At 41.0% G+C, this 27883-nt stretch overlaps 1 pseudogene; it reads right to left on the bottom strand.

The window, feature by feature from the left end:
* Positions 1–17420: 17420 nt before the first annotated feature.
* Positions 17421–27839, bottom strand: LOC128834949 (amine sulfotransferase-like; annotated as a pseudogene).
* Between the last annotated feature and the right edge of the window lie 44 nt (positions 27840–27883).

The raw sequence follows: 27883 nt of genomic DNA on the forward strand, positions 1-27883 counted from the left end.
GACCTCAGCTAGCTAGTAGTAATAAGCCCTTATCCATTAATGGACCAACCACTTTTGTGGGCTCCAATACACATTTGACAGTTTATTACATGATGTGACATGCACACACAGCACATACCGGTGAGCTCTGTGAAATATGCACATAACACATCTCTCCAACTTCCCATGAAAATCATGCAGTCTTCAAATGATTTTCCAGACTCGATTTGTTCTTTCATTGCTGCCACAACAACAACAAAAAAGTGAATAAGACAAGAATTGTCTGCCATTTGGTCATTTTGCTACAGACATGGCAACATTTAAAATGATTTTTGTATGTAAGTATTGCAGACCTATACAAAAACATAGAACAAAGCTGCAATGTTTTTTATTATCAAAGCAATAACCCAAATATCCTCATAGATTAGATTGTTAAAGCTGACTCATTTCAGCTATATGTCCTATACAATGCAATATTAGGTTTAGAACGATTAGATTTTTATTGGTAAATGTCAGTAAACATCAATTTCACTGTGCACTCACAAACTGATGAAAATATTTTCATCAACAATTAAAATTTACAGCTAGGCAGAGAAAAATGCTGCTTAAGAATTTATTAGAGTTTGGTTTAAGGATGTTTGCTTTGTATATTTTGATGTTAGGTTGACAAATTGTATTTTAACAGTTATAAAGCTTTAACATTTTTAATCTAAATGTCTACTGTCATTATAAATTGCCTGGCCCCATGATTTCCCACAACTGAAAATTTAAACTGATAAAAAAAAAATGAAAAATACGAAGTTCTTCCAATCCTAAATGTTGTTTACTGGAAGACTGGTGTATCCTTCTGTGGACAGATTTTGCATAAACATTTTGGTAAGATTTTATTTTTGTGAGTTGCTCTGCATGGATAGAACTCTGCGCCTGCATGGAACCCACTGGGCTGAAAGATTTTGCAGGAGAAGGTCCCATAAATGACACACATCATACAATGTGCATTGCTTAAAATCACAATTGCACCTTCCTATATTTGTGCAGTTTAGTAGATGCTTTTTGTTAACTGTGTTAGCAATCATAATTAGGGATTTTTAAAAAATATATTTTGGAGACTTTTGTTGGCAGGTACCATTCCACTAAAAAGCAACAAGGGTTGTCTCATAAGAAGGATGAGGAGCAGTCCAATGTCAAAGTCTGTGAATTATTTCCCCCCGGGCTTACATCAGTACTTGTTTCACAGTCAGAAGCAGAATATATTTGGCTTCATCTGTGTAATGTATTTATAATTCACCAGTAAGGTACAACTGTCCTCATAGAAGAATGCTATCAGATGGGCGGGCAGCCAATCTGGTCAGCTAATTTAAGCATGGGGCTGGGAGCCAAGAATTCCAGTAGTGTAATCCTGTCTCTGTTATCTGCAGTTGTGCATTTGTTTAACATATTTGATTGCCTCTGCATTACCTTTGTGAATAAAATGTTCTTTGCCTTTCTCCAGGAAGTCATGGGGCAAACCACATGGTTGGCTTTGATATCAGCTATTGCAGTCTAAGACCTCTGTGTAAGCTCAAAAGTTTGTCTCTCTCACCAACAGAAGTTGGTGAAATAAATTATGTCACCTTACCCACCTTGTCTCTCTAATACAGAACAATGTGTGTCTGCTCCATAGGACACCTCTCACCATGGTATTTGGTGTGAAAATAGTTGGAATGAGTGAAAAGACATGAAATTGCTAGCAGAAGATACAACAGAAGAATCGAGTGTAAGCAGAGTCAGGATGAGCTCTACCCTGACATCTGGTGGTGAATTATGGCGAGTGTGGAAAAGAACTCCAGGGGCTGATCTTGTTTGCATAGGCACACCCACTCGCCTGGCATGAAACAACAGCAACTCAAAGTGGTTACTTTGGCTGGTGTGGGATCCCCAGTTTTCTCTGTTATTGGGGCAGGAAGAATAATGTTTTGTTACCCTGATTCTGTGAATCAAGGACAGTGGAACTGTTGTATGACAGAAGGACTGAGTGAGTCCTTCACCATTACCTAAGTAGCACTTGCTTGACAAGGGGCATGGGTTACAAAACCCAGTGAATGGAGAGAGGATGGGGACAATACCCTGCATGCCCCCCCTTGCCCCCTTTACTCTGGGGGCCTGCATTGACCAGGAACAGAGACTTTGGGGTCTGTTAGACTTTTGGGACTTTGGGTGGTTGCTGGACCCAAGAGACTTTGGGGGTGTTGGACTTTGGGGACTCTGGGTGATTTTTGGGTTGCTGGATTCAAGAACCAAAAGGAAAGAACACAGCCCAATTTGCTGGGGTGGGTTTTTTGCTCATGGTTTGTGTTATGAATCCTGTTTGTGGTGTTTTTCCAATTTAATGCTGATGTTGTTTACCTCATGTTATTAAACATTTTCTGTTACACTTAGACTCCGTGCTTGCGAGAGGGGAAGTATTGCCTCTTAGAGGCACCCAGGGGGTGGTATGTAATTGTCCCAGGTCACTGGGTGGGGGCTCTAGCCGGTTTTGCATTGCGTTATTGAAACGGAACCCCTAGATACAGAACCCGGCCCTTGTTGCTGCCAACTTAGATGGGCAGAAGGGTTACAGGAGCAAAGATGCAGGAATCAACATGAATATATAGTCCTGTGGCGGTTACGAGCTTGTATTACCAATAGCTTGATCTTTTTCAAATAAATAGATATGGTTGCAGATAAATAGAGAGTTTTTAAAAAGTTTAAAGAATGGACAAGGGCAAAGATCTTCAAACATATTTAGGTCCTAACTCCCCATGGGCACTGGGGGCCTGTCATGGGGTCCACTCACCACTAGTGTCAGAGGGGTAGCCGTGTTAGTCTGAATCTGTAAAAAGCCACAGAGGGTCCTGTGGCACCTTTAAGACTAACAGAAGTATTGGGAACATAAGCTTTCGTGGGTAAGAACCTCACTTCTTCAGATGCAAATAATGGAAATATCCAGAGGCAGGTATAAATCAGTATGGAGATAATGAGGTTAGTTCAATCAGGGAGGGTGAGGTGCTTTGCTAGCAGTTGAGGTGTGAACACCAAGGGAGGAGAAACTGCTTCTGTAGTTGGATAGCCATTCACAGTCTTTGTTTAATCCTGATCTGATGGTGTCAAATTTGCAAATGAACTGGAGCTCAGCAGTTTCTCTTTGGAGTCTGGTCCTGAAGTTTTTTTGCCGCAAGATGGCTACCTTTACATCTCCTATTGTGTGGCCAGGGAGGTTGAAGTGTTCTCCTACAGGTTTTTGTATATTGCCATTCCTGATATCTAACTTGTGTCCATTTATCCTCTTGCGTAGTGACTGTCCAGTTTCGCCAATGTACATCGCAGAGGGGCATTGCTGGCACATGATGGCATATATAACATTGGTGGACATGCAGGTGAATGATCCAGCGATGTCGTAGCTGTTCTGGTTAGGTCCTGTGATGGTGTTGCTGGTGTAGCTATGTGGGCAGAGTTGGCATCGAGGTTTGTTGCATGTTCCTGAGTTAGAGTTGTTATGGTGCGGTGTGTGGTTGCTGGTGAGAATATGCTTAAGGTTGGCGGGTTGTCTGTGGGCGAGGATTGGCCTGCCTCCCAAGGTCTGTGAAAGTGAGGGATCATTGTCCAGGATGGGTTGTAGATCACTGATGATGCGTTGGAGAGGTTTAAGCTGAGGACTGTAGGTGATGGCCAGTGGTTTCTTTTTTGGGCCTGTCTTGTAGCAGGAGGTTTCTGGGTACATGTCTGGCTCTGTTGATTTGTTTCTTTATTTCCTTGTGTGGGTATCGTAGTTCTGAGAATGCTTGGTGAAGATCTTGTAGGTGTTGGTCTCTGTGTGAGGGGTTGGAGCAGATGCGGTTGTACCTCAGCGCTTGTCTAGCTTAGTGTCATCCACAACTTGCTGAGGGTGCAATCCATCCTGTCATCTAGATCATTAATGAAGATGTTGAACAAAACTGGTCCCAGGATCAACCCCTGGGACACTCCACTTGATACTGGCTGCCAACTAGATATCAAGCTGTTGAGCCCGACAATCTAGTCAGCTCTCTATCCACCTTATAGTCCATTCAGCCAATCCATACATCTTTAACTTGCTGGCAAGAATAGTGTCAGGCATGACTTGCCCTTGGTGAATCCATGTTGACTCTTCCTGATCACCTTCCTCTCCTCCAAGTGCTTCAAAATGGATTCTTTGAGGATCTGCTCCATGATTTTTCCAGGGACTGAGGTGAGTCTGCTTTTCTGAAGTCCAGGGTTTGGATTCTGCTTCTCTCCTTTCTTCCTTTTGTCATTCACCACTAGTGGCACCTCCTCCTGATCACTCTGGGGATTAGCCCTGGCCAATAAGGAAGGGGGGCATGCAGGGTCAAGTGCCTCCCAAGCTGCCACCTGGGTGGGGGAGTGGAAAGGGCAGAGCCAGAACCTCTTTCAGCCGCTCTACACCCCTGGTGCAGCACAGCCTCTCTGGGAGAACCCCTGGCCGTGGCATCGGGCTGCCCCCACGCAGGCTCAGCTTCTAGGGACAGTGGCCAAATGAGCTGAAGCTCCCCCCTCCCCCCACCTTCCCGACAGCATGCTCAGAGTCAGTCCCTGTTCCCAGAAGCTGAGCCGGGCAGGGAGCAGGCTGCCGCTGCCACAACTCCCCAGCCAGACTCTCTCCCAAGCAGCTGGCCACGCTGTATGGAGCAGCAACTGGGAGTGGCTCTGTCCTGCTCCTTGCCCAGGCCTGGCTGCCAGGGAGGGCAGCAAAACGTGCCGGGGAGGTAGTACAGTAGGAAGTCAGAGCGAGCATGGGGGTCCCAATCTGCGGGCAGGACAGAGAGGAGACGTGGGGAGCAGGGCCAGCTCCAGGGTTTTCGCCGCCCCACGCAGCCAAAACCAAAAAAAAAAAAAAAAAAAAAGCCGCGATCGCGATCTAAAAAAATCCGCAATTGTGATCTGCGGCGGCAATTTGGCGGGAGGTCCTTCACTCCCAGGTGGAGTGAGGGACCGTCCGCCGAATTGCCGCCGAATACCTGGACCTGCCGCCCCTCTCCGGAGCAGCCACCCCATGCACCTGCTGGAGAAGTTGGTGCCTGGAGCCAGCCCTGGTGGGGAGGTTATGTGTCCGCCCCTTTAGCGGGTGCCTTCCCCCACACCCCAGTATGGGGAGGCACCAGTCATCTGGCAGGGTCATCCTTTCTCCCCCTGCTGGCCCCTCTTGCTCCAGGAACCACAGTTCTGAAAAATCGATCCAGAGGTAACTGCTTTGACAATGACATTGTGTGGGTTAGCTAAGTAAAATTTGTAGCAGAATTTACATTTTGCTCACTGCTTTCTGTTGACTTCCTTCCAACAAATGCATGTTAATGTTCTTTGCATATCAGCACCATGGCAACTAATGGCAACCCAGATCGTTTATTTATTTATTATTTTTTAATGTCGAGAAATACTTGAAAGAATAGAGTGATGTGAAATGCAAGTACAAAAAAAAAACCCTTTACATTTTAAATATTAATATTCTGTGTTAGGGAAATCTCAGGGACTGGCAAGGAGGCTGCCATGGACTGGCAGTGGTCCATGAACAGGTCATTGATAAACACTGGACTAGATAACCACAATGCTCCCTTCTGGCCATAGAATCGATTAATCTATCAATTTAATTCTAGGTTTGTGATCACTAATCCATCAAAAATGATGAAAAATATTAGCTATAAGTGAACAATCCAGGATTTAAAACTGTAAATATGTTGTGCTAGGTGAAAGTACCATTCTGTGCTGCCAGTAAACGTGTATTAGTTATCATGTAACAGTCTGTTTGTTTGTGAAAAAAACAAAACCTGTCCTCAGACCCTTAGATTAGAAGATGGACTTCGCTTGACCTTTATCTCATGTTTAAGGTGAAAGATAATCCAGGATAAGGCTGTGAATAAAAACAGGAACTGGAATAAAATCTCTGTGAGCCCAAATATCCCCCCAACAGCAGAGGGGAGAGAAGCTGAAAAAAGGAAGTGTGCTCCATCAATTCTGCAGCTGTGCTTGTGAGAGTATTAGAATGTGAAAATGTCAATGACTGAATGGTTTTTCTGTCTGGGATCATTAACATTTATTCCTATAATTTTGCTTCCTCATAAGTTTTTGCTAACGCACGGTTGGATCACGTTAGAGGCTGGTCCACCCACAGGGATGCCATCAATATTCTCTTCCTTACCCCTGAGGAGATGAAGAAGGTGAGGCTAGTCAGGCAATCTCTTTATATCTAAAATAAACAGTAAATAAAATGTCTCAATTTTTCAGTCTGATTTTGCCACATTTACTCACACTGAGCTGTACTTTACTCTGTGAAGAGTCTCGTTGATTTCAATGTGAGTACTTGAAAAAGTACTTCTCAGTGTGAGTAAGGGTGGAAGAATCCGAACCATAGGGTGAGCTGTTCAAAAGCACCAAAGTAAGTTACCCACTTAATACACATTGACATTCAATAGCACATAGGAGCCTAATTCACTTAGTCACAAGAGGTTTCATTTGCTTCCTAGTGAAGAATATCTGCTGGATGAGAGTACAGTTAGAAAAGATAATAATCTTGCTTTACTTCATTTCCTTTCCTGCATAGCAGAATGGCAGCTACACAATCCATCCCAGGAGGCATCCTAAAGGGAAAGGAGAATTTTTGCTACATTTTAGAGCTTCTCAAACTGCTTTTAGAACTAAAGATTTTTTTAACAAAAGTACGTTTTTTATAAAACTGAAGGTCATTTTATAACTTTTTGTGAAAAATGATATTTGATTGCAATTTCTATTGATGTTTTTCATTAATTGAAAACTAGGGTTTTCAGCAAACAAAATATTTTAATAACAATTTTGGTGTTTTCATTAGATATCTATTTCACATCTTTGAAAAATACAGAACACTTCAAAATTTCTGAAATAATTAATTAATAAAGGTTTCAGAGTAGCAGCCGTGTTAGTCTGTATCCGTAAAAAGAACAGGAGTACTTGTGGTACCTTAGAGATTAACAAATTTATTTGAGCATAAGCTTTCATGGGCTACAGCCCACTTCTTCGGATGCATAGAATGGAACACATATTGAGGAGATATATATACACATACAGAGAGCATGAAAAGGTGGGAGTTGTCTTACCAACTCTGAGAGGCCAATTAAGTAAGAGGAAAAAAATTTTTGAAGTGATAATCAAGATAGCCCAGTACAGACAGTTTGATAAGAAGTGTGAGAGTACTTACATGGGGAGATAGATTCAATGTTTGTAATGGCTCAGCCATTCCCAGTCTCTATTTAAGCCTAAATTGATTGTATCTAATTTGCATATCAATTTAAGCTCAGCAGTTTCTTGTTGGAGTCTGTTTTTGAAGCTTTTTTGTTGCAAAATTGCCACCCGCAGGTCTGTCATAGAATGACCAGACAAGTTAAAGTGTTCTCCTACTGGATTTTGAATGTTATGATTCCTGATGTCAGATTTGTGTCCATTAATTCTCTTCCGTAGAGACTGTCCGGTTTGGTCAATGTACCTGGCAGAGGGGCATTGATGGCATATATCATATTGATAGATGTGCAGGTGAATGAGCCCCTGATGGCATAGCTGATGTGACAAGACAGGCCCAACAAAGAAAATAACAGAACACCACTAGCTGTCACCTTCAGCCCCCAGCTAAAACCTCTCCAGCGCATCATCAAAGATCTACAACCTATCTTGAAAGATGATCCCTCACTCTCACAGATCTTGGGAGACAGACCTGTCCTCACTTACAGACAACCCCACAACCTGAAGCAAATACTCACCAGCAACCACATATCACTGAACAAAAACACTGACCCAGGAACCTATCCCTGCAACAAAGCCCGATGCCAACTCTGCCCACATATCTATTCAAGTGATATCATCATAAGACCTAATCACATCAGCCATGCCATGAGCGTGCACCACTGCATGGCTTAACTGTCTGTGTGGTTTTCCAGAAAGTCTTAGCTCCAAATTGTTGGAGAAATTGCTCAAGGTGTGCAGCAATGCATGTTAGATTTACTCAGTAATCACTATAACCATTAAGATTGTCTGAAAATATTTCTGTTTGCCAATTATCTGAAAGAATAGTATATTCTTGCTTACTAGGAATCTACTCTGACTATATGTTTTGGACTCATCTACTTTACCAATATACCAAACTACACATAAATAAGTAACTACTGCTGACTTAACAGTGTTTGTATTTAAAAGGAACTAAAAATCAAATCTATTTATTGAAAAGTTTAAATTCTTTTCAGGTAATACTCCTGAAAGTGCACTCCCTATTTATTTTTGTGCTTTTTACTATCACATTTCCCATGATTTTTAAATGTTTTTGCTCCTCTCTTGCTGTGTGAAAGACCCATATAAACAATTGGAAAAAACTTGAAGACCTGATTCTAAGTACACTTACTCATGTGCTTAACCTTACAACAGTGAGTGATCCCATTGAAGTCAATGGTACTATCACCTTTATACAGTACACATGTACACATGTGCATGAGGATCTGTAGAATTAAGGAAGCACAATAATGACACTGACCGTACAGAAAGTGCTGGCAAAGACAAAAAAGAAATGATATTTTTAAAATCAGGATAAAATATTTTATAAATACTTATTCTAAACTTTTTCAGATACAGTGATTTTTAGTGTTACTTGCAGCAATAGCAATTTTATAAAACCACAGATTTTTAGGTTAATTGTGTCCCTTTAATTTATCTGAGGCTGCCACATTTTCACCTTGCAAGTTATTTATAACTGCAGATCCAAGAACTGCAGTGGTTTAATCCTGTCTCTGCTACTGATTTGTGCTTTCCTTTTTTTCCATTTTTCTAAGCTTGCAGTCAAACGTCAGACAGTACCAGATTTTATTTTTGTGGAAGAATGGGGGAGTTATCTGGGAAAGGTAAGCTTTCATTAACTGCTAAAAGGCCAAACCCTGCTCATTGAGCACAGCCTGAGTAAACTATCTGAGTGGGTAAATTACGTAGAAGATGGAGCTGGTCAAAATCCTGGCCCCCACCTCATAACCTGGGTTGCAGTGAATGCCGTAACATTCACAGCTCACAATAGAGGTTCTATGTGCAAAGGTAGTCCAGGGAGCTGCATAGGTACATGCATTGCACCAATCAAGTGCAATCTGCCTCATTAATCTCAATCAGGTGTTTGTTTTGAAACCTAACAATGAAGATTTCAATACATTTCAACTCCACTTAGGTGCTCAGATAACACGGGTGAGGAGATGAGGATGAGCGCTAGACAGAGAACACACAGAAGTAGTTTTCTACTATTAATTTTCTAGTGTAGTAATTTTCCATAACTATTATGCCTATCCCACAATCCCAAATCACTACTTATACCTTCCAAAAAATCAAAAGACTCAGTTTTCACCTATCTAGCTCCTGAGTTCTCTCTTAATATCTCTGACAATGCAACATTCTCACTAAGGCAGCTTATGGCACACTGATAATTTAGGTACATAGTAAAATAAATTCTACACATTCTTCTATGATAGTCCTAAGTGAGACTATCTGATCTGCACAGGATCTTTTGGGCCTGAATGATCTTTTGTCCACACTACAGGTAATTTCCCCTACAACAGAGAGTAGTGTGACTGCTCTCCAGTTATTGCAGTCAGTGAGATCATCCTTTTTAGGTACTCTGCCAATGATTCCATGTTTTCATTTGTCAGGAGGGGGTCTCTTCTCCGCGGAATTTGAAACAGTTCTGTCAGTTTTATTAGGGTAGCGTGTTCAAGTTCTTTTAGCTTTTCTGCTGTGATTAGATCATCTCCTGCCATTTGTTCTTTTTCAGCTTCTTAATTGCAGCCTGTGCTGCTGACATCTCTGTGGCATCAATATTAATGCCAAGTAGATAATGTTCACATGTTCCATCTATATCTGGGGATGAGTCTGTTGAGGACTTGTGTGAAATGCTCTGCCCATCTGTCTTTCCCTCAGTTGTAAACCTTTTTTCATCTTGGCCTCTTATTGGCCCATTTCCCAATTTGAAATGTCCACACTTTTCACTGCTTTGTCTGCTTTCTTGTACTCTTCCTTTGCTTTTTCCAATATTTCATTTGTCTTAGAATTCAGGAGTTTTCCTTTCAGTGCTTTTCTTTCCTCCTTGAGATGCGATGTCTTTTGGCTTATCCAGTTCTTGCTCTGTCTGTGCTGATATCGAGCTGTCACTGCTGCAGCTTAAATCATGTTGTCTCAGAGGACTGTGCATTTTTCTTCAGTTCCAATCCCTACCTCACCTTCCTCTGCCAGCACCCCAAATCTGTTCCACAGTTCACGTTGGAATTTCTCAAAGCACGCTTTTGTTTTCAGTTTTATATTATTGACTTTCTTTGCCACTTTCTGTTTAAGGTTGGGCTTTCTGAGGGCAGGTCTACACTACAAACTTGCATCGGCGCAACTGCACTGCTGTACCACGTTCTAAGCCAACATGAGAGATCTCTCCCATTGGCTTAAGAACTTCACCTCCATGAGAGACGGTAGCTATGTCCACAAGAGAAGCCCTCCTGTCAACATAGCGCTGTCTACACAGGGGGGATTGATCTGTATGACTACATCGCTCATGGGTGTGGATTCTTCACACCCCTGAGCAACGTCGTCATACCGCAATAGGTGTGTAGTGTAGACCTCTGTTTTAATTTCAGTTTGGGAATGCAAACACTGTGGTCATTGCTGATGGCAAATGGCTAGAAGACCTAGTCTTTGCTGATGATATTGAACTACTGAGTGACACCTTTGAAAAGTTACAAACAAAGAAAACTTGGCAAAAACAACAGGCTAAGCTGGGTTCAAAATCAGTTATGTTAAAACAAACATCCTGGAAACTCAGACACCAAGCAGTAACATCAGAGTAGAAGGCAAAAACAACAAGAAAGTAGAACAGTTAATCTACCTGGGCATCACCATACTAGCCACCAGAGACCTCAAGAAGAAAGTGGCATCAAGGATAGGAAAATAGGAACCCACAGGATTCACAAAACTCAACAACACATGGAAATCAAACTAATACAGCACCAAAGCAAAATTGAGAATTTTCAACCCAAACGTAATCTCAGTGCTAAATACGGCCACAAGAGCTGGAAATCTACTAAAATGTTACACAGAAAATTGGTGCCTTTGAAAATAAGTGTCTACAAAGTTTCTGGACACTGGATGGAGAGGCCTCATCAGCAGTGAATATATCTGAGAAGTCATCAGCCAGCAGCTTATTTTCACTAGAATTAGAAAGAAGTATTGGGTATATTTGGGACATATACTTCAGATGTCAACACGCAGACTCCCATATGAAGCTCTCAAGTGGAAACCAACTGGTTGAGGAAAGGTGGGTGCCCAAGAGACACCTTAAGAAGGACCCTTGGCAGGGAGAACTAAATAGTTGATTTTAACACCATAGATCAGATGAAAGCAGCAGCAAGTGACAGAGAGGAATAGAAGAGTTTCCAGCCTGTGCACCAGCATGGGAAAAAATAAATAAAATAAATAAAAAATTGAATTTATTAACTAAATCTATAAGACCAGGAATATTGTGCTGTTCCTGTGTTCATTTTCATGCTGAATTCAATAAAATTCTTCCATCTTGCTGAAGCTGCTGAAGAACCTTGATTTCCACACTGGAGTTCTGAAAAAAACATGAAGATACTTGCTGTGGTATTTAGTCCAGGTTGCCACAAAGTACATTGGACTTTGGATGTTAATATGGAGGAATTTAGTTCTAGTCTTGTGATCACTAAACCCAACAAAAGCAATGAAAAATATTAGCTACAAGTAAATGATCCAGGACGTACAAGTGTAAAAATGTTGTACTAGGTTAAAGTATCACAGTGCATTTTAGAGGTAAAGTACAACTTGTATTAGTTATGTAAATGATTATCTGTTTGTGAAAAAACAAAGCTTATCCTCAAATATCTTGATTAGAAAACAGACTTGGCTTGGCCTTTATCTCATGCTTAAGTTGAAAGATTAACCAGAATAAGGCTGTGAATAAAAACAGGAACTGGAGTTAAACCTCTGAGAGCCCAAATATCCCCACAACAGCAAATGGAAAAAAGGATGAAAATAGGAAGTGTGCTCCATTGATTCTGCAGTTGTGATCAAGAGAAGAGTAGGGTGCAAAAATTTCAAGAGCTGAATTATTTTTCTGTTTGAGATCATTAACATTTATTTTCATAAATTTCCCCCCTCATAAGTATTTGCCAGCTCATGGTTGGATCACATTGGAGGCTGGTCCACCCACAGGGATGACTTCAATATTCCCTTCCTTACCTCTGAGGAGATGAAGGTGAGGCTAGCTCTTCTACCTTTTGACTCCTTACCAACTCATGTTATACCAGTATAATAAAACCCAGCAGGATCTTATTAAGAGGGATAAGGCAAAGATGCCACATTTATTGTAAATATAATGGTAAAGCAAAAGATAAAAGTAAACAATGTTGTTTGACTACTTATTCCTATTACTACTTATTCCTTATAAACACACACATATATAGAGATTCATTCACACAATCATTCATTCAAGTTCTGTATAGGTGTTATAGTTATCAGCCTAGAAGTTGCTCATGCCAAGTTACTGGCCAGGTATCTTGGTCATGAGGATGGAGCCGAGTCTGTGTCAGGTGCACCTGATGCTCCTGGAGGTTGGCAGCAGAACCAGAGACTCAAAATCATCAGTCTTGAGAGTCCATTCTTATAGGATTTAATTCCTAGGTTAGTCTATGGGAGCTGTTTCATTCTGCTGTTGCTGACTCAATCAGCAGATGGCACGTTCCTGGACCTATTCCTGGACACATTCCTGGTGGCTCTAAACTGTCCAAAGTTTGTGTTTCTCATCGTTCCAGGTGATGGGGTGGATCCCAGTTTACCCTCTGGGGGTTGTCTGGTCATCCACTTGACACATTTTTCGGCCGATGGATACTCCCTTTCTAGGCTGGCACCTCCCTAACCATTCATGTATATCAAGCATTCATCAGCATACATTCCATATCTTAACCATATTTTAATTTACTGTCTCCACCACTTTTGGGGTGTGTGCTAATTCATTTGAGACTCCCGGCCCTTTAATCACAGAGGGTGGGGGGGTCTGTCCTAGGAGTCGTTGAATGAAGTGAAAGTCACTTAATGGCTTATAGTGTTTGTTTACACTGTATCAATTACTTCAGGAACAAAGTCAATTAACTTGTTTGTAAGTTTTACATAGTAATAAAGTATCTTTCACAGGATAGATATAATCAATGGTTTCTACAGACAGTGGCTTACAAGTTTTAACAGAAGGCCCAAGAGATTTTTGTACTTGGTGAAACTGTTGGATTTTAAAGTGTGGGGGACAAATTATGAGGGGGTCACTGTCCCTTGGGGGAATCACTGTTAGTACCTTCTTTAATATCCCTACACTCACGCAAGAGTTGTCAACATAGGAATTTGTGCTGATTAGCTAAATCAATTTCAAATGGTTTTTAATTACACTTAACACTCTGTTTTTTTCATATATCTGAGAGCACCTCTTACCTAAATGGGGAAAAAAGCAGAAACAGTATCTCTGGTGATACCAGCAGGGAGCAAGTTGAGAAGAATACTATCAAGGCTGATAAATAAAGCAAGAAAGTCTCTTCCCATTAAGAGGTCCAGTTCCTGAGATGTTTCCTGTTTCATGTAGCTCTAAGACAGACAGATCCCTTAATCAAAGTGGCTACAGTATGTAGAAAGCCAGAAAACTATGACAGCCTTTGTTTAAAATGCTGATGGAAATGTTATTCTCACTCACAGAAATGAACTTATGCTCTTTTGGTAGGCCAAGAGGAAGGGTTAGCTAAAGAAGACATTTCTAATGGCTTATCTTGCTAGTCACCTGCCAGTTTTTAATACTCATGAAACCTCTGACAGTGAATGGAAATCTTGCATTTGATGCACTTTGATGGTCCCAGTAAGGAGAATCACATTCATTCCTCAGTGCTCCAGCTCTGGGTTCATTTTATTTATTTGGTTCTTTTACTTTTCTAATTTGGGAAACTGTTACTTCGCAATAATGCCTATTTCAGAATCTCAGAAGCACTGCGCTGCAAATCTGAAAGTCTTAGGAAAATAGATGAATTAAAAGGAGCTGGACACTGTTGTGGAAAAGGCAACATCTGATAACATGAAAACTGATCCCAGGGCAAAATGAGTCCTTGGTAGATGATCTCCTAGGGGAAGGCAAAGGACATTTTCTTTGCAAAGGTAAGGCAGAAGCAGCCAAGTGTAATAAATATTTAATCCTGAGGATCCTGGCACATGATGTGTTGAAGCTAGCTGCCTAGGACTTCCAGTCACAAGCAGAACATTCTGCCTTTAGGTAAGAATTGGCTTTCTGGCAGTATGATTTGTGATTGGGGTTTATCATTGGGTATCAAGGCGCCAGGCACCATTTCTCAAAGGTGAAAAGAAACTTCCACTGTTTTGCTGAGTGCAACATTGTAAGCGTCCACAGAACAGAGCTGGGAAATACACAGTGACATGTTTTGACAAAATACTTTTTTAAAAGCTCTCTTGGATGGTAACAATCACTTTGTGCCATTTATAAAATTTAATCTGTGATTAGTAGGAGAAAACTGAAAGCAATCCTGTCTAGTGCTTCTGTGCAATTTCACAAATGGTGAGGCAGATCAACTCAGGTGCCCTATAGTTTCCAGGGATTATTTAGAGCATGAATCCAGCCAAATAAATAAAATCTAAGAATTATTCTTGTGTCAGAGAGCAGGAGATGGGTGTTTAGAAAGTGAAATCCCTTATATCTTAGGTTCTCAGTCATGAGTAGACATCAGGGGTTAGCATCCACCCTGCTTTTCCAATATTGCTGAACAAGATAGGGGGTTCCCAATAGATGGGAGTGGAGCCCTGGAATGGAAATGGGAAAGGTGGAGCACCACCATCTTGAATCAAATAGAGCATTGCCTGAAAAGGATGTTCAGAGAAGTTCATACTGCTTTTAACAGTAACTACTTCCTACTCCCAGTTTTCCCTCTAACATTTGTGATGGGAAAAAATCACTACACGATGATAGGAACTGAGCTGGGCTACTGGTGCTTAAAACAGAATTGGTGAAATTATTTGGAAATACTCATTGCAGTCAAAGTTAGCTCAAGGATGAATTTGGGCCGTTATGATTTTCCATGACAGTACTTCTAGAATCCACAGTTCAGAAATGACATGTGTTTAAAAACAAGTGCAGCATTCTCTGATAAGGCTGCTGAAATCTGTAATATGCAAGTCATACGAACAAAAGCTTTCACCAGCGACTCACATGGACAATAATGGGTAAGTTTCTAATTCCATGCATGGTGGATTAGACATACAACTCCAATTAAAAAAAAAAAAGAGGCATGTGTCTATAGAAGTCTCATAACTTTGTTCAGCTTTTAAAATAAATCCTACCAAAATACATACTACTTCACTGAGATGCTATGATTCCAGTAGGGTTTTGTAAACACTTATTCTACATGTGCGGGGTAGAGGTGGTGTGGGTGCAGGGGAGGGCATTGTGTGTAGTTAAGTGTTTTGCATGTGTGACCCTAACGGCATCCCGGTGCAAGACGGCAAAGGGCACATTGGTATCTGGTAATGAGTTTCAATTGGCCTGACCAGCTGAATGGAATGTACCCCAACTCACTAATGTCATAACCTGTGTCCAGAAGGTGTCATGTAAGATAGCAATGAAAAGCTAATAACATACTGTCATGGGGTATCAGGCCATCAGGGGAGAAAGAAGGGGGAAAACACCCCCTTTCAGTCAATGTAGCTCCTCGCCTTCAGGGTAGCAAGGCCTAGCAGCCAGAGTCTATGGAGCTGCTCTTGTGTTCAGGGCAGTGATGCCTAGTGGCCAGAGTCTATGTAGCTGCCTTTATATTCAGGGCAGAGAGGCCTAGTGTTAGGCACAGGGAGGGGTAGGGGGACCTTGGCCTGCCCTACTCCACCAGGTCCTGATCCAGGGAAACAGTAGCCCTGGTTTTGGCTTCAGGCTTCCTATTTATCATTGATTCCTTCAGAACAAGATTCCTGACAGGAGCCTGTAACATGCATCCACTCTCCTCCATCAGCCAGCCCTGACTCAACTGAGCTGCTCCCTTTTATATATTGCTTCCACTTGGAGCATGCCCAGCAAGGATGAGAGGGAGTGGACTCCCCAGCCCAAAGTGAGTGGTTAACTCTTGCTGGACCAGTGCGGGGTTGGTACACCCCATCACATATACTGATCAAAAATATTATTGTCTGATCTGGATACCGAATACAAATTCAAAATTACAAACACCTTGGAAATTATGTTACCAAAATGTCTGCCAGGCAGGGCGGGGCTGAAGCTATGCCATTCTAGGCAAAGGAATGTGGTTCTGCCACCAAGAAGCTACATTAAGAGACAATGGGAAAGCAATTTACACTGAAGGTAAACAGGACCATCAAGCCAACAAAGGGAGAAGATAAGCACACAGCATTACAGCAGTAGGAGATTGCAGGAAATAGATAATTTTGCAAACACCAGCAGGGGAAGAAATCGGCATGGACTTTCCTTCACCAGGAGACTCCATGTTACCTTCCTCATAGTTTGAATAAACTTTATGACTTAAATTGAGAGGTAACCTTCAAAAGAATTCATATTAAAGGTACACTGGACTATAAAAGAAAGGAGCGAAGAACCCCAAGTTATGTTTCATGTAAGAAGACAAAGGAACCAAGCACATTGGACTTTGTGGGAGATCCTGACCAGAAGGGTGGTCAGGCGTCTTGCTGGAAGGTAGTGTTTTAAGAATCTTATTCTGAAGAGAGGCTGTAGCTTGTTTTGTTAAGTCTTAGTCTCTAGAAAGCATTTTGCTTATAACCCTTTCTAACTCTATCCTTTGTACTTGAACTCACTTAAAATCCAGACTCTTTTGGTTAATAAGTTTGCTTTACTTTTAATCAAAACCAACCCATGGCTGTGTTTGATTTAAAGTGAATATTAACTCCGGATAATATGGTAAGCTGCTGGGTAGTGTATCTTTAAAGGAACAAATGAACCTTTATATCTCTCTGAATGGTCCAGGAAAGGGCTAGATATTGGAAAGCAGTTTGGGGAAAATTCAGGACTGGGCATGTGTTTGGGTCACCGCTGCAGGAGGTAATTGGGTGACCGAGACTACAGTGGGGCTGTTGTGTCCTGGCAGGTGGTTGGGGTCAGAGCACTAAACCAGGGCTGCAGAGCAGACACTCAGGATACTGCATGTTTGTCTGATGGCTGTTCGTGTCCAGGCTGTCAGCCACCGCCTCAGGGCAGTTAAGACACCCAGGTTTATAGGACATGTGGGGACACAACTTCTGACTGGCCTGGATTGTACCCCAGAACATGACAGTATGTAACACCTTTTCATAGCTTAGAACTGGGGTACTATGGTGATGTGCAAATACGTATAAGAAGTAAACAGTTTTGCAGGTTTAAAATCTTTAATTTGCACAGAATGATGGATTTTTATGAACACTGGAGACAAAAACGTATTTTCATTTTCTTTAGCACACTTTCACCTCTTTCCAACTGGAAACCAGCCTATATGTCATCATTAATATCCCAGCTGAACGTGGAAGACAGGTCTTTCGTTTTCTCCTTAAAAACATTGTCAAACTTTTCGCTCTGTGCCACAGTCATTGTGTTCTTCCAGTCTCCAATGGTGCCTGGGGCAGGAGACACAGAAGAGAAATTGGTGGTTAGATGCTCTGCTGCCACTTGGACATTTTATTATAATTGGAATATCGCTTGTGCAGGTCAGAGGATGTGAATGCTGCTAGTTGGATGCAGTTTCTTTTCTCCTCCGTTCCTTCCTCTCTCATCTCCCCAGAACATAGCTCTCTAGGGCTTTGATGGTACATTTCCAGTCCTGAAGGTGTGGGTAATATAACTTTGACTGCAGTGTAACTAATTTGACCCAGTATTTCTAGACAATGTCACTAATTCTGTTTTAAGAACCAGTGGTTTTGTACATCTCAGTTATCTTCCTGTACTGATTTATTTCACTGCAAATTTTAGAAGAAAAGGAAGTAGTTACTATTACGAGAAATATGAGCTTCTCTGAACATCCTTTTCAGGCAATCCTGTACTTAATAGTAGGCAGTGGTTCTCTACCTTTTCCATACCATACCATACAGTGCCCGTTACCATCTAGCTGAGTCCCCCTCCTATTCAGCAGTATCAGAAGACCACAAAGCCCTGACATCTATTTACGACTCTCCTATATAAGGGCTACAACATGAAAAATATCCATCTCCACTCAGCCACAAGAATTGTCCCCTAGATTTTATTTCTTTGGCTAATTTCATACTCTAAATAACCCCTGGAAGCTGTACAAACAAAATCAGTTCAGATGCCCACCATGTGTGAAGTTTCTCAGAAGCACTAGACAGAAATGCTTTCAGTTTTCTCTAATGTTCACATGTTTTAATTTCTTGAAGAAGACCCTTCCCTTTTACAAATGACACAAAATGAATGTTACCCTCCAAGAGACCTTATTGAACATTTTCATTTTAAAAAAATATTGACACTTTTTTCTCCCAGATCAAAAGAAAGCTGCAGTACTTTGCTCAGCAAACATTTAAGATATTGCTTTGAGCAAAGTAGCACAGCTCTCTTTTAATTTGTGAGATGTGGTGTCTGTGCATTGTTACACAGTGATACACCCTCACTCAACAGTCTTAGTGCCCCGAAGCCAATTGTTTCCTGGGGATGGAAAGTTGTGATTGGAAGTCCTAGGCAGCTAGCTTCAACACGTCCTGTGCCAGGATCTGCAGGATTAAATATTTATTAGATTTGGCTGTTTCTGCCTTACCTTTCCGAAGAAAATGTCCTTTGCCTCGTTCCAGGAGACTGCCTAGCATGGACTCATAGTTTGCCCTGGGATCAGTTTTCATTTTATCAAATGTAGCATTTTCCACAACAGTGTCCAGCTCCTTTTCATTTAGCTGCTTTCCTAAGAATTTACAGATTTTCAGCACAGTGCCTCTGAGATCCTGAAATGAACATTATTTCAAAGTAACAGTTTCCCAAATTAGGAAAATAAAAGAACTAAATAAATAAAATGATAGAGTAAAGGATAATGGGATACACATCTACTCCGATACAACGCGACCTTATATAACACGAATTTGGATATAACGCTGTAAAGCAGTGCTCCGGGGGGGGGGGGGCTGCGCACTCTGGCGGATCAAAGCAAGTTCGATATAATAAGTTTTACCTATAACACGGTAAGATTTTTTGGCTCCCAAGGACAGCGTTTTATCTGGGTAGAGGTGTACTTAAATAAAGGAAACTGAGCATAGGGATATAGCACTAAAGCATAAAGGTGATTTCTTATTTAGGATCTTCAGTCTTACTACATTACTTCATAAGCAAGATTTTAATTCACTGTAAGAGGCTACAGCAGCATTGAAAACTGACAGGTGAGTAGCAAGTTAAGCCATTGCAAATTCCTTCGTCATATTCTTGCCACCAAGTTAAAGAAGTATGGGCTGGATGAATGGACTATAAGGTGGATAGAAAGCTGGCTAGATCGTCGGGCTCAACGGGTAGTGATCAATGGCTCCATGTCTAGTTGGCAGCCGGTTTCAAGCGGAGTGCCCCAAGGGTCGGTCCTGGGGCCGGTTTTGTTTAATATTATTTATTATTTATTATTATTCACTTTAAGAGGCTACAGCAGCATTGAAAACTGACAGGTGAGTAGCAAGTTAAGCCATTGCATATTCCTTCGTCATTAGCCAACCCATCCTCCTGGCCTAATCAAGAGAGAAAAGACTCATTTCTGTGACTGTGATTACAACTGCTAGCACCATGTAAGACAAGGGTTGTCATAATTTTCTGGCTCTCTGTATTTTGGTCTATCTTTGGCAACCTATTTTGGAAGCAGAAGGACCCCTGTTGTGTCCAGTTCTGGAGTCCACAATTCAAGAAGGATGTTGATAAACTGAAGAGGGTTCAGTGAATAGTCACAAGAATGATTAAAGCATTAGAAAACATGTTTTACAGTGACAGACTCAAAGAGCTCAGTGTATCAATGGCTATTAGCCAGGATAGGCAGGGATGGTGTCTCTAGACTCTGTTTGCTAGAAGCTGGGAATGAGCAACAGGGAATGGATCACTTGATGATTATCTGTTCTGTTCATTCCCTCTGGGGCAGCTGGCATTGGCCACTGTCGGAAAACAGGACACTGGGCTAGACGGACCTTTGGTCTGACCCAGTATGGCCGTTCTTATGTTCTTATTGAATTTAAGAGGTGACTTGATTACAGACTATAATTACCTACATGGGGAACAAATATTTATTAATGGGCTCTTCAGTCTAGCAAAGAAAATTATAACACAATCCAAAGGCTGGAAGTTGAAGCTAAACAAATTCAGAAGAGAAATAAGGTTTACATTTTTAAGAGTGAGGGTAATTAACCATTGGAACAATATTCCAAGGGGTCGTGGTGGATTCTCCATCACTGACAATTTTTGACTCAAGATTGGATATTTTTCTAAAAGATCTTCTGTAGAAATTATTTTGGGGAAGTTCTGCGGTCTGTGTTATACAGGAGGTGAGACAAGATGATCACAATGGTCCCTTCTGGCCTTGGAATCTATGAATATATATATCAGGAGTTGGACCTCTTAATGGGAAGGGACTTTCCTCGCTTTGTTAATCAGCCTTGCTGCTATTATCAACATGCTTCCTGCTGAAGTCAGCAGAGAGGATGCTGCTGCATCACTACCTATTTAGCTAAGAGGTGCACTCAGATACTCCAGATCTTGTTTATAAAGTGTGACTAAAATCAGTTTAAAATTGATTTAGTTCAACCAGAACAAACCCATGTATGGACACTCAAAGTAGTTTAAATCTGACTTCTGCTAAGCTAGGTGAAGTTGTTAAGGAGTTAAAAGCTAGCTGAGCTGGTAGAAAAGTGAAAAACTAGTTTCTAAAAAAAATTGGAATTTTGAAGTGTTCTGTACTTTTCAAAGATTTCACATAGATATCTTTATTGAAAACATCAAAATAGTTATTAAAATATTTTATTTACTAAAAACCTAGTTTTGAATAGACAGTGCAATAAAATATCATTTTTCACAAAAAAATTACAAGGAGATCTTCAGTTCTAAAAGCAGTTTGAGAAGTTCTAAAATGTAACAAAATCTCTCCTTTCCCCTTAGGATGCCTCGTGGGATGGGTTGTGTAGCTGCCATCCTGCTAGTCAGGAAAGGAAATGAAGGAAAGCAAGATTATTATCTTTTCTAACTATACTCACATCCAGCAGATATTCTTCATCAGGAAGCAAATGATACCTCTTGTGGCTAAGTGAATTAGGCTCCTATGTGCTATTGAATGTCAATGGGAGTTAAGCGGCTAACTTACTTTGGTGCTTCTGAACATCTCACCCTATGTTTCTGATTCTTCCACACTTACTCACACTGAGAAGTACTTTTTCAAGTACTGGCATTGAAATCAACGAGACTCTTCACAGGGTGAAGTACAACTCAGTGTGAGTAAGGATAGCAAAATCTGACTGAAAAATGGAGGCATTTTATTTACTGTTTCTTTCAGATATAAAGTCATTGACTGGTCTCACCTTCTTCATCTCTTCATAGGTGAGAAAGAGAATATTGAAGTCATCCCTGTGGGTGGACCAGCCTCTGACGTGATCGAACCAGGAACCAGCCAGTACTTATGAAGGAGAAAAATTATAGAAATAAACGTTATTGATCTCAGACAGAAAAACCATTCAGTCATTGACATTTTGGCATCCTAATACTCTCGCAAGAACAGCTGCAGAATCAATGGAGCAGACTTCCTTTTTTCAGCTTCTCTTCCCTCGGCTGTTGGGGGGATATTTGCCTCACAGAGATTTTATTCCAGTTCCCGTTTTTATTCCCAGCCTTATCCTGGATTATCTTTTGCCTTAAACATGAGATAAAGGTCAAGCCAAGTCCATTTTCTAATCTAGGGATCTGAGGACAAGTTTTGTTTTTTCCACAAACAGACAGACCGTTACATGATAACTAATACAAGTTGTACTGTTACCTCTAGAATCCACTAGCACCATAGAATGGTACTTGCACCCAGCATAACATATTTGCACTTTTATGTCCTGGATTATTTACTTATAGATAATATTTTCCATTGCTTTTGATGGATTAGTGATCACAAACCTAGAATTAAATTGATAGATTTATAGATTAAAAGATTCTCTGGCCAGAAGGGACCATTGTGGTCATCTAGTCTGACTTCCTGTCTAACGCAGGCAATAAAACATCCCCCAAATAACTCCTAAACATATATTTTAGAATAACATCCAATCTTGATTTAAAAATTGTCATTGATTGAGAATCCACCATGACTCTTGGTAAATTGTTACAGTGGTTAATTACTCTCACAGTTAAACATTTATGCCTTATTTCCAGTCTAAATTTGTCTAGGTTCAACTGCCAGCCATTGAATTGTATTATACCTTTATCTGCTGGATGGTTCCCCATTGTTCCCCGTGTAGGCTTTTGACATCTGGGTACCAGTTTTTGTGTTACTAATACACTTCTTCATTATCCTGTCTATGGAAATGCCAAACAAAAGCAAAATAAAATGCAGCCCTGTTTCACATAAGTGTCCACAATGAACCACTCTGTTTTCAGGTTGTTCACTCTTATAGAGCAACCTTGCATCTCTGTACATGGCCGGGGTGGTGTTGACGGGGTTAGCTGGAATTTCGCAGGACTGAAGAATATTCCACAATGCATGCCTATGCAGGCTGTCAAATACCTTTTGAAAGTCAATGATATCAATGATGAAGGAAACCTGAAATTCACTGAATTGTGCGTGGTGTCTGACTTAGTTCTTGCAAGCACCCCGTTCCCTTCTAGAGACATACACAAAGAACCAGGGAATTTGACAGATGGCAAAACAAAAAAAAATAAATCAATTGCATCGACATCAGTTTGAGATTCAGGTCATCTGTCCAAGATGCAAGGGCACATCAAGCCACAGATGACAGGAGCATCCAAAATCTTTGCATTGCCAAACTGAAATTAAAACTGAGAAAGACCAACTTTAAACAGAACGCAGCAAAGAAATCAATAATATAAAACTGAAAACAAAAGTGTGCTCTGAGAAATTCCAGTGTGAACTATGGAACAGATTTGGGGTGCTGACAGAGGCAGAGGAAGGTGAGATAGAGATTGGACCCGAAGAAAACTGCACAGTGCTCTGAGACAATGTGATTTAAGCTGCAGCAGTCACTGCCTGGTATCAGCACACACAGAGCAAGGATTGGATAAGCCAAGAGACCTTGCATCTCAACAAGGAAAGAAAAGCACTGAAAGGAAAACTCCTGAATGCTAAGACAAACGAAATACTGCAAAAAGCAAAGGAAAAGTACAAGAAAGCAGACAACGCAGTGAAAAGTGTGGACATTTCAAACAGGAAATGGGCCAAGAAAAAGCCAAGATGAAAAAAGGCTTACAACTGAGGTGTAACAGAACGACAGATGGGCAGAGCATTTCAGACAAGTCCTCAACAGAGTCAACACGAGCTCAACACCAGATATTGATGAAACATGTGAACATAATCTACTTGGCATTAACATTGATGCAACAGAGATGTCAGCAATACAGGATGCAATAAAGAAGCTGAAAAACAACAAAATGGCAGGTGATGATCAAATCGCAGCAGAAAAGCTAAAAGAACTTGACCTGACTACCCTAATAAAACTGACAGAACTGTTCTAAATTCTGGGGAGAAGAGACTCCTCCTGACAAGTGAAAACATGGAATCGTTGGCAGATTATCTAAAAAGGGTGATCTCACTGACGGCAATAACTGGAGAGGAGTCACACTACTCTCTGTTGTAGGGAAAATCATCTGTAGTGTGATTCTACACAGGACAAAAGAGGCAGTGGATTCAAAGCTTAGGGGAGAAGAGGCTGGATTCAGGCCCAAAAGATCCTATGCAGATGAGACAGTCTCACTAATTACCATAATAGAAGAATGTGTAGAATTTATATTACTATGTACTTAAATTTTCAGTGTGCCATAAACTGCCTTAGTGAGAATGTTGCATTGTCAGAGATATTAAGAGAGAACTCAGGAGCTAGATAGGTGAAAACTGAGTCTTTTGGCTCTTTGGAAGGTATAAGTAGTGGTTTGGAATTGCCGGATAGGCATAACAGTTGTGGGAAACTACTAAACCAGAAAATTAATAGAAAACTACTTCTGTGTGTTCTCTGCATAGCGCTCATCCTCATCTCCTCACCTGTGTTATCTGAGCACCTAAGTGGAGTTGAAATGTATTGAAATCTTCATTGTTAGGTTTCAAAGTGAACACCCAATTGAGATACACGAGGCAACTTGCACTTCATTGGTGCAATGCATTTGCCTGTGCAGCTCCCCTGGACTACCTTTGCACAAAATCTCTATTATGAGCTGTGAATAATACTGTATTCACTGCCACCTTAGACCCCAGGTGGTGAGGTGGGGGCCAGGATTTTGACCAGCTCCACCTTCTACGTAATTTACCCACTCAGATAGTTTATTCAGGCTGTGGTCAGTGAGCAGGATTTAGCCTTTTAGCAGTAAATGAAACCTTACCTTTCCCAGCTAAAAACCTCTCCAGAAAAATATTAAAATCTGGTATTGTCTCAAGCATGACTGAAAAGTTGGAAAAATGAAAATAGGAAACTGCAACATCCTTCGGGTTTCTGGCTACATAAATAACCTGCAAGGTAAAAAGAGTGACAGTCTCAGTTATATTAAAGCAGAGGTGGGCAAGCTACGGCCCGGGAGCCACATCCGGCCCGCAGGGCAGTCCTGCCCGGCACTTGAGATGCCAGCCGGGGAGGCTAGCCACCGTCCCATCCCCTGCTGTCCCCACTTCCCCTGCAGCCATGCTGCCGCGTGGGCAGAATCAGGTCTTCATGTTATTTCCAGTTGTTTACATGGGTCTTTCACACAGCAAGAGAGGAGCAAAAACATTTAAAAATCATGGGAAATGTGATAATAAACAGCACAAAAATTAACAGGGAGTGCAGTTGCAGATGTACTATCTGAAAAGAATTTAAACTTTAATAAATTCATTTGATTTTGAGTTCTTTTAAAATACAAACACTGTTAAGTCAACAACAGATATTTATTTGTGTGTGTTGTGTTTAGTTTATTGGTAAAGTATTTCAGTAAAAAACATATCCTTAAACATGAATCCTAGTAAGCATGAATTTCTTGCTCTTTCAAAAAAAATTGCAGCTAGAGATATTTTTAGAGAATTGTAATGGATACAATGTTTAAAAAGTAATGCTAACATGCATTGCTGCACATCTCAACCAATTTCTCCAACAATCTGGAACTGAGAATTTCTGGAAAACCACACAGACAGCTAAGCCATATGGTGGTGCACACTAAGAACAGCCAGCCAGAAGCCATGAAGAGAAAAACTCCCTACACCAGCAACATGTTCTTAAATTTGGGAAAATCTACATGAGCCCTGTAAAATATACATAAGCAATACAAGATTTTCCAGTGTCTGTAGTTAAAATTGTGCTATGTGCAGCTTAGGAGATGTTGTTGTTCCATTTACTTTTACTGTCCCTGTAACTTTAGGGAATTTCTGCATGGGAAATGGGGCTGAGTTATAAAGCAAATCAGGAGGAAGGTTCCTGTTGATTGAGAGGTTGCACTGATGGAGCTCATGTGGTGCAAGCTCTGCAACACACATCTGCTCATTTTATCATAGGTGTTACTGCAACAGAGATAAGGAAGCTGCAAGGGTGACTGGGAAGGGAGTCTCCTGGGGAAGTGGGTGCACAGCACATGCCACCTTTCATGGGAGATCCAGGTAGCAATGTAAGAGATTGGCATCGCTCCCACAAGGCAATTCTCATAGGCCAGCACCGCACACCTTCGGTGTGAATGACTGTCTGTTTAGATTAAGGAAAGCAACACAGCAGGGCGGGGCAGCCATCTCCATGAGAGAGAGCTCGGTGCGAATCCCTGACCCTGGGAGATCCTTCCTCTTGAGCTGCATCTGGCACAGTCCACACCCCTATCATTAGCAAGAAGTTTCCTGATGTTTAAAGATTCAGGAGACGCAAAACATGGTTAACATAAGAGCTTACAGTCACATAGCTACATGCACCACAACAACAAAAACACCGTAATTTACAATATAACATGCAGACTGTAATGATCATAACCCATCACTAACGCCCCTTTTAGGGGGAGCTGTCATGATGAGGAAGAAGCAGCTCCGTTTCAGAGGCCAAACACAGCAGTTCCATGAAAAATGGGATCTCCACTGAAACTGGACACTGAAGTCTTGATTGAACTTGTTTTCCCCCCTTTGGCTGGGTCTAGGGACATGGAATGGGGCTTTGGAGGAAGTGAGCCCCATCCCCATGCAGGGGAGATTTGCTTTTGGAACGGTTGTTGTGGGAGGACAGACAGTCTGGCCCAGAAGATTTAGACTGATTTATTGGTGAAAGCTACCAGTTTTCCTGGGTAATTAAATTATTAATTGTTAATTAAATTGTAAAAATAGTATCACCTACTTTTGCTCTCCTGTTCCTCAGATCTCTTGGAACTAAATAGTAAGGTAGGTGAGTTGTAAAGAGATGAGGTGATGGACGATGGACATAATCCATATTATGTATGTTATACTCCAGCCATGGGACTCTGGCTATTATTTCCATATTTTCTGTTCCATCTCAATGGCCTTCATGATAAATGAAGCTCAAAATATTCTGAATCCACACAGTCCCTGGGAAAGAAAATAGCCTTATTTGAAACAGTTTTAATGCTAATTTTATTTGTAATGTCATGTAATAATCTGCCATAATCACAATCTCTTCAAAACTGTCTCATTTTACATTATAAATAAAGTACAAAACTTTGTGTTAAAGGGAGTCCATAATGCAGCAGGGATGAGAATCCAAAAAGCATTATACTTTTGTACATTTTAGTATTAAAAAACCTGTATCTATCTATGTCCTGGTCGATCAATTTTTGGGGCTTTTTAAAAAATGGGCTCCTATTACCACGACCCGATTTTTCACATTTGCTGTCTGGTCACCCTAATTACTACAGACTATTTTTCACCCTCTTATGTAGCCTCAGTCCTGCCACATAACTGTCCAGTACAGTAATAGCCAGTGGATTCACTGGCCCTATCCAAAGCACCCTGTATACTGTTGTTCTGAGAGTTTTTAAGTACCCCTATTCCACCCCCGCAGTGGAAGAACACCAGTGCTACTTCAGGCCTCATGGAGAAGGCTCACACTGGTCTGTCCTTTCTGTGCATGCTACATGACATCTCAGCGATACAAGGAATTCTCTATTCAGAAGGTGCAAGGGTTCTTTAGTGACCAGAATTGGTCAGTGTCAAAAGCTGTGTTACAGCTTTACTGTAAATGTTTAGTTATACAATGAGGTAAAGAGTCCTTCTCTCTGAGCTTGTCACAGAGGAGTTGGTTCTGCTATATTATAACTTCAGCTGCAAGTAATTCTCAAACCTCATAGGCTGGAAGAGGTGCTATTCTTGTTTTAAGAAAATATATACTGTGAAGTCTGAGAACAAAAATGTTGATCACTTGAGTACATGTAATTAGGTCGGCTTGAATACTCTGAAGGACTGGGATCAATCTGGGGAGGAAATCAAGCAATCAGTCTTACCTGATTTTGGATAAGTAACAATAAATACATCACTGTCTCTGATTTCAAAATCCTCCAGTGAATCTATGTATTCAGGTGTAACATGGCCTGGGTGGAAATAAAAACCTTTATGTTTGAACAAAAATTCTTCTGATGGCTCCATTGTTAATTCAGTTTCATTCATATGTCAAGAATTTGCTGGTTAGAAAATATAATTTTATATCATTTTTATTTCGGTGTTAT

The sequence above is a fragment of the Malaclemys terrapin genome, chromosome 3, assembly GCF_027887155.1.
Source record: "Malaclemys terrapin pileata isolate rMalTer1 chromosome 3, rMalTer1.hap1, whole genome shotgun sequence".
Classification (NCBI taxonomy): domain Eukaryota; kingdom Metazoa; phylum Chordata; order Testudines; family Emydidae; genus Malaclemys; species Malaclemys terrapin.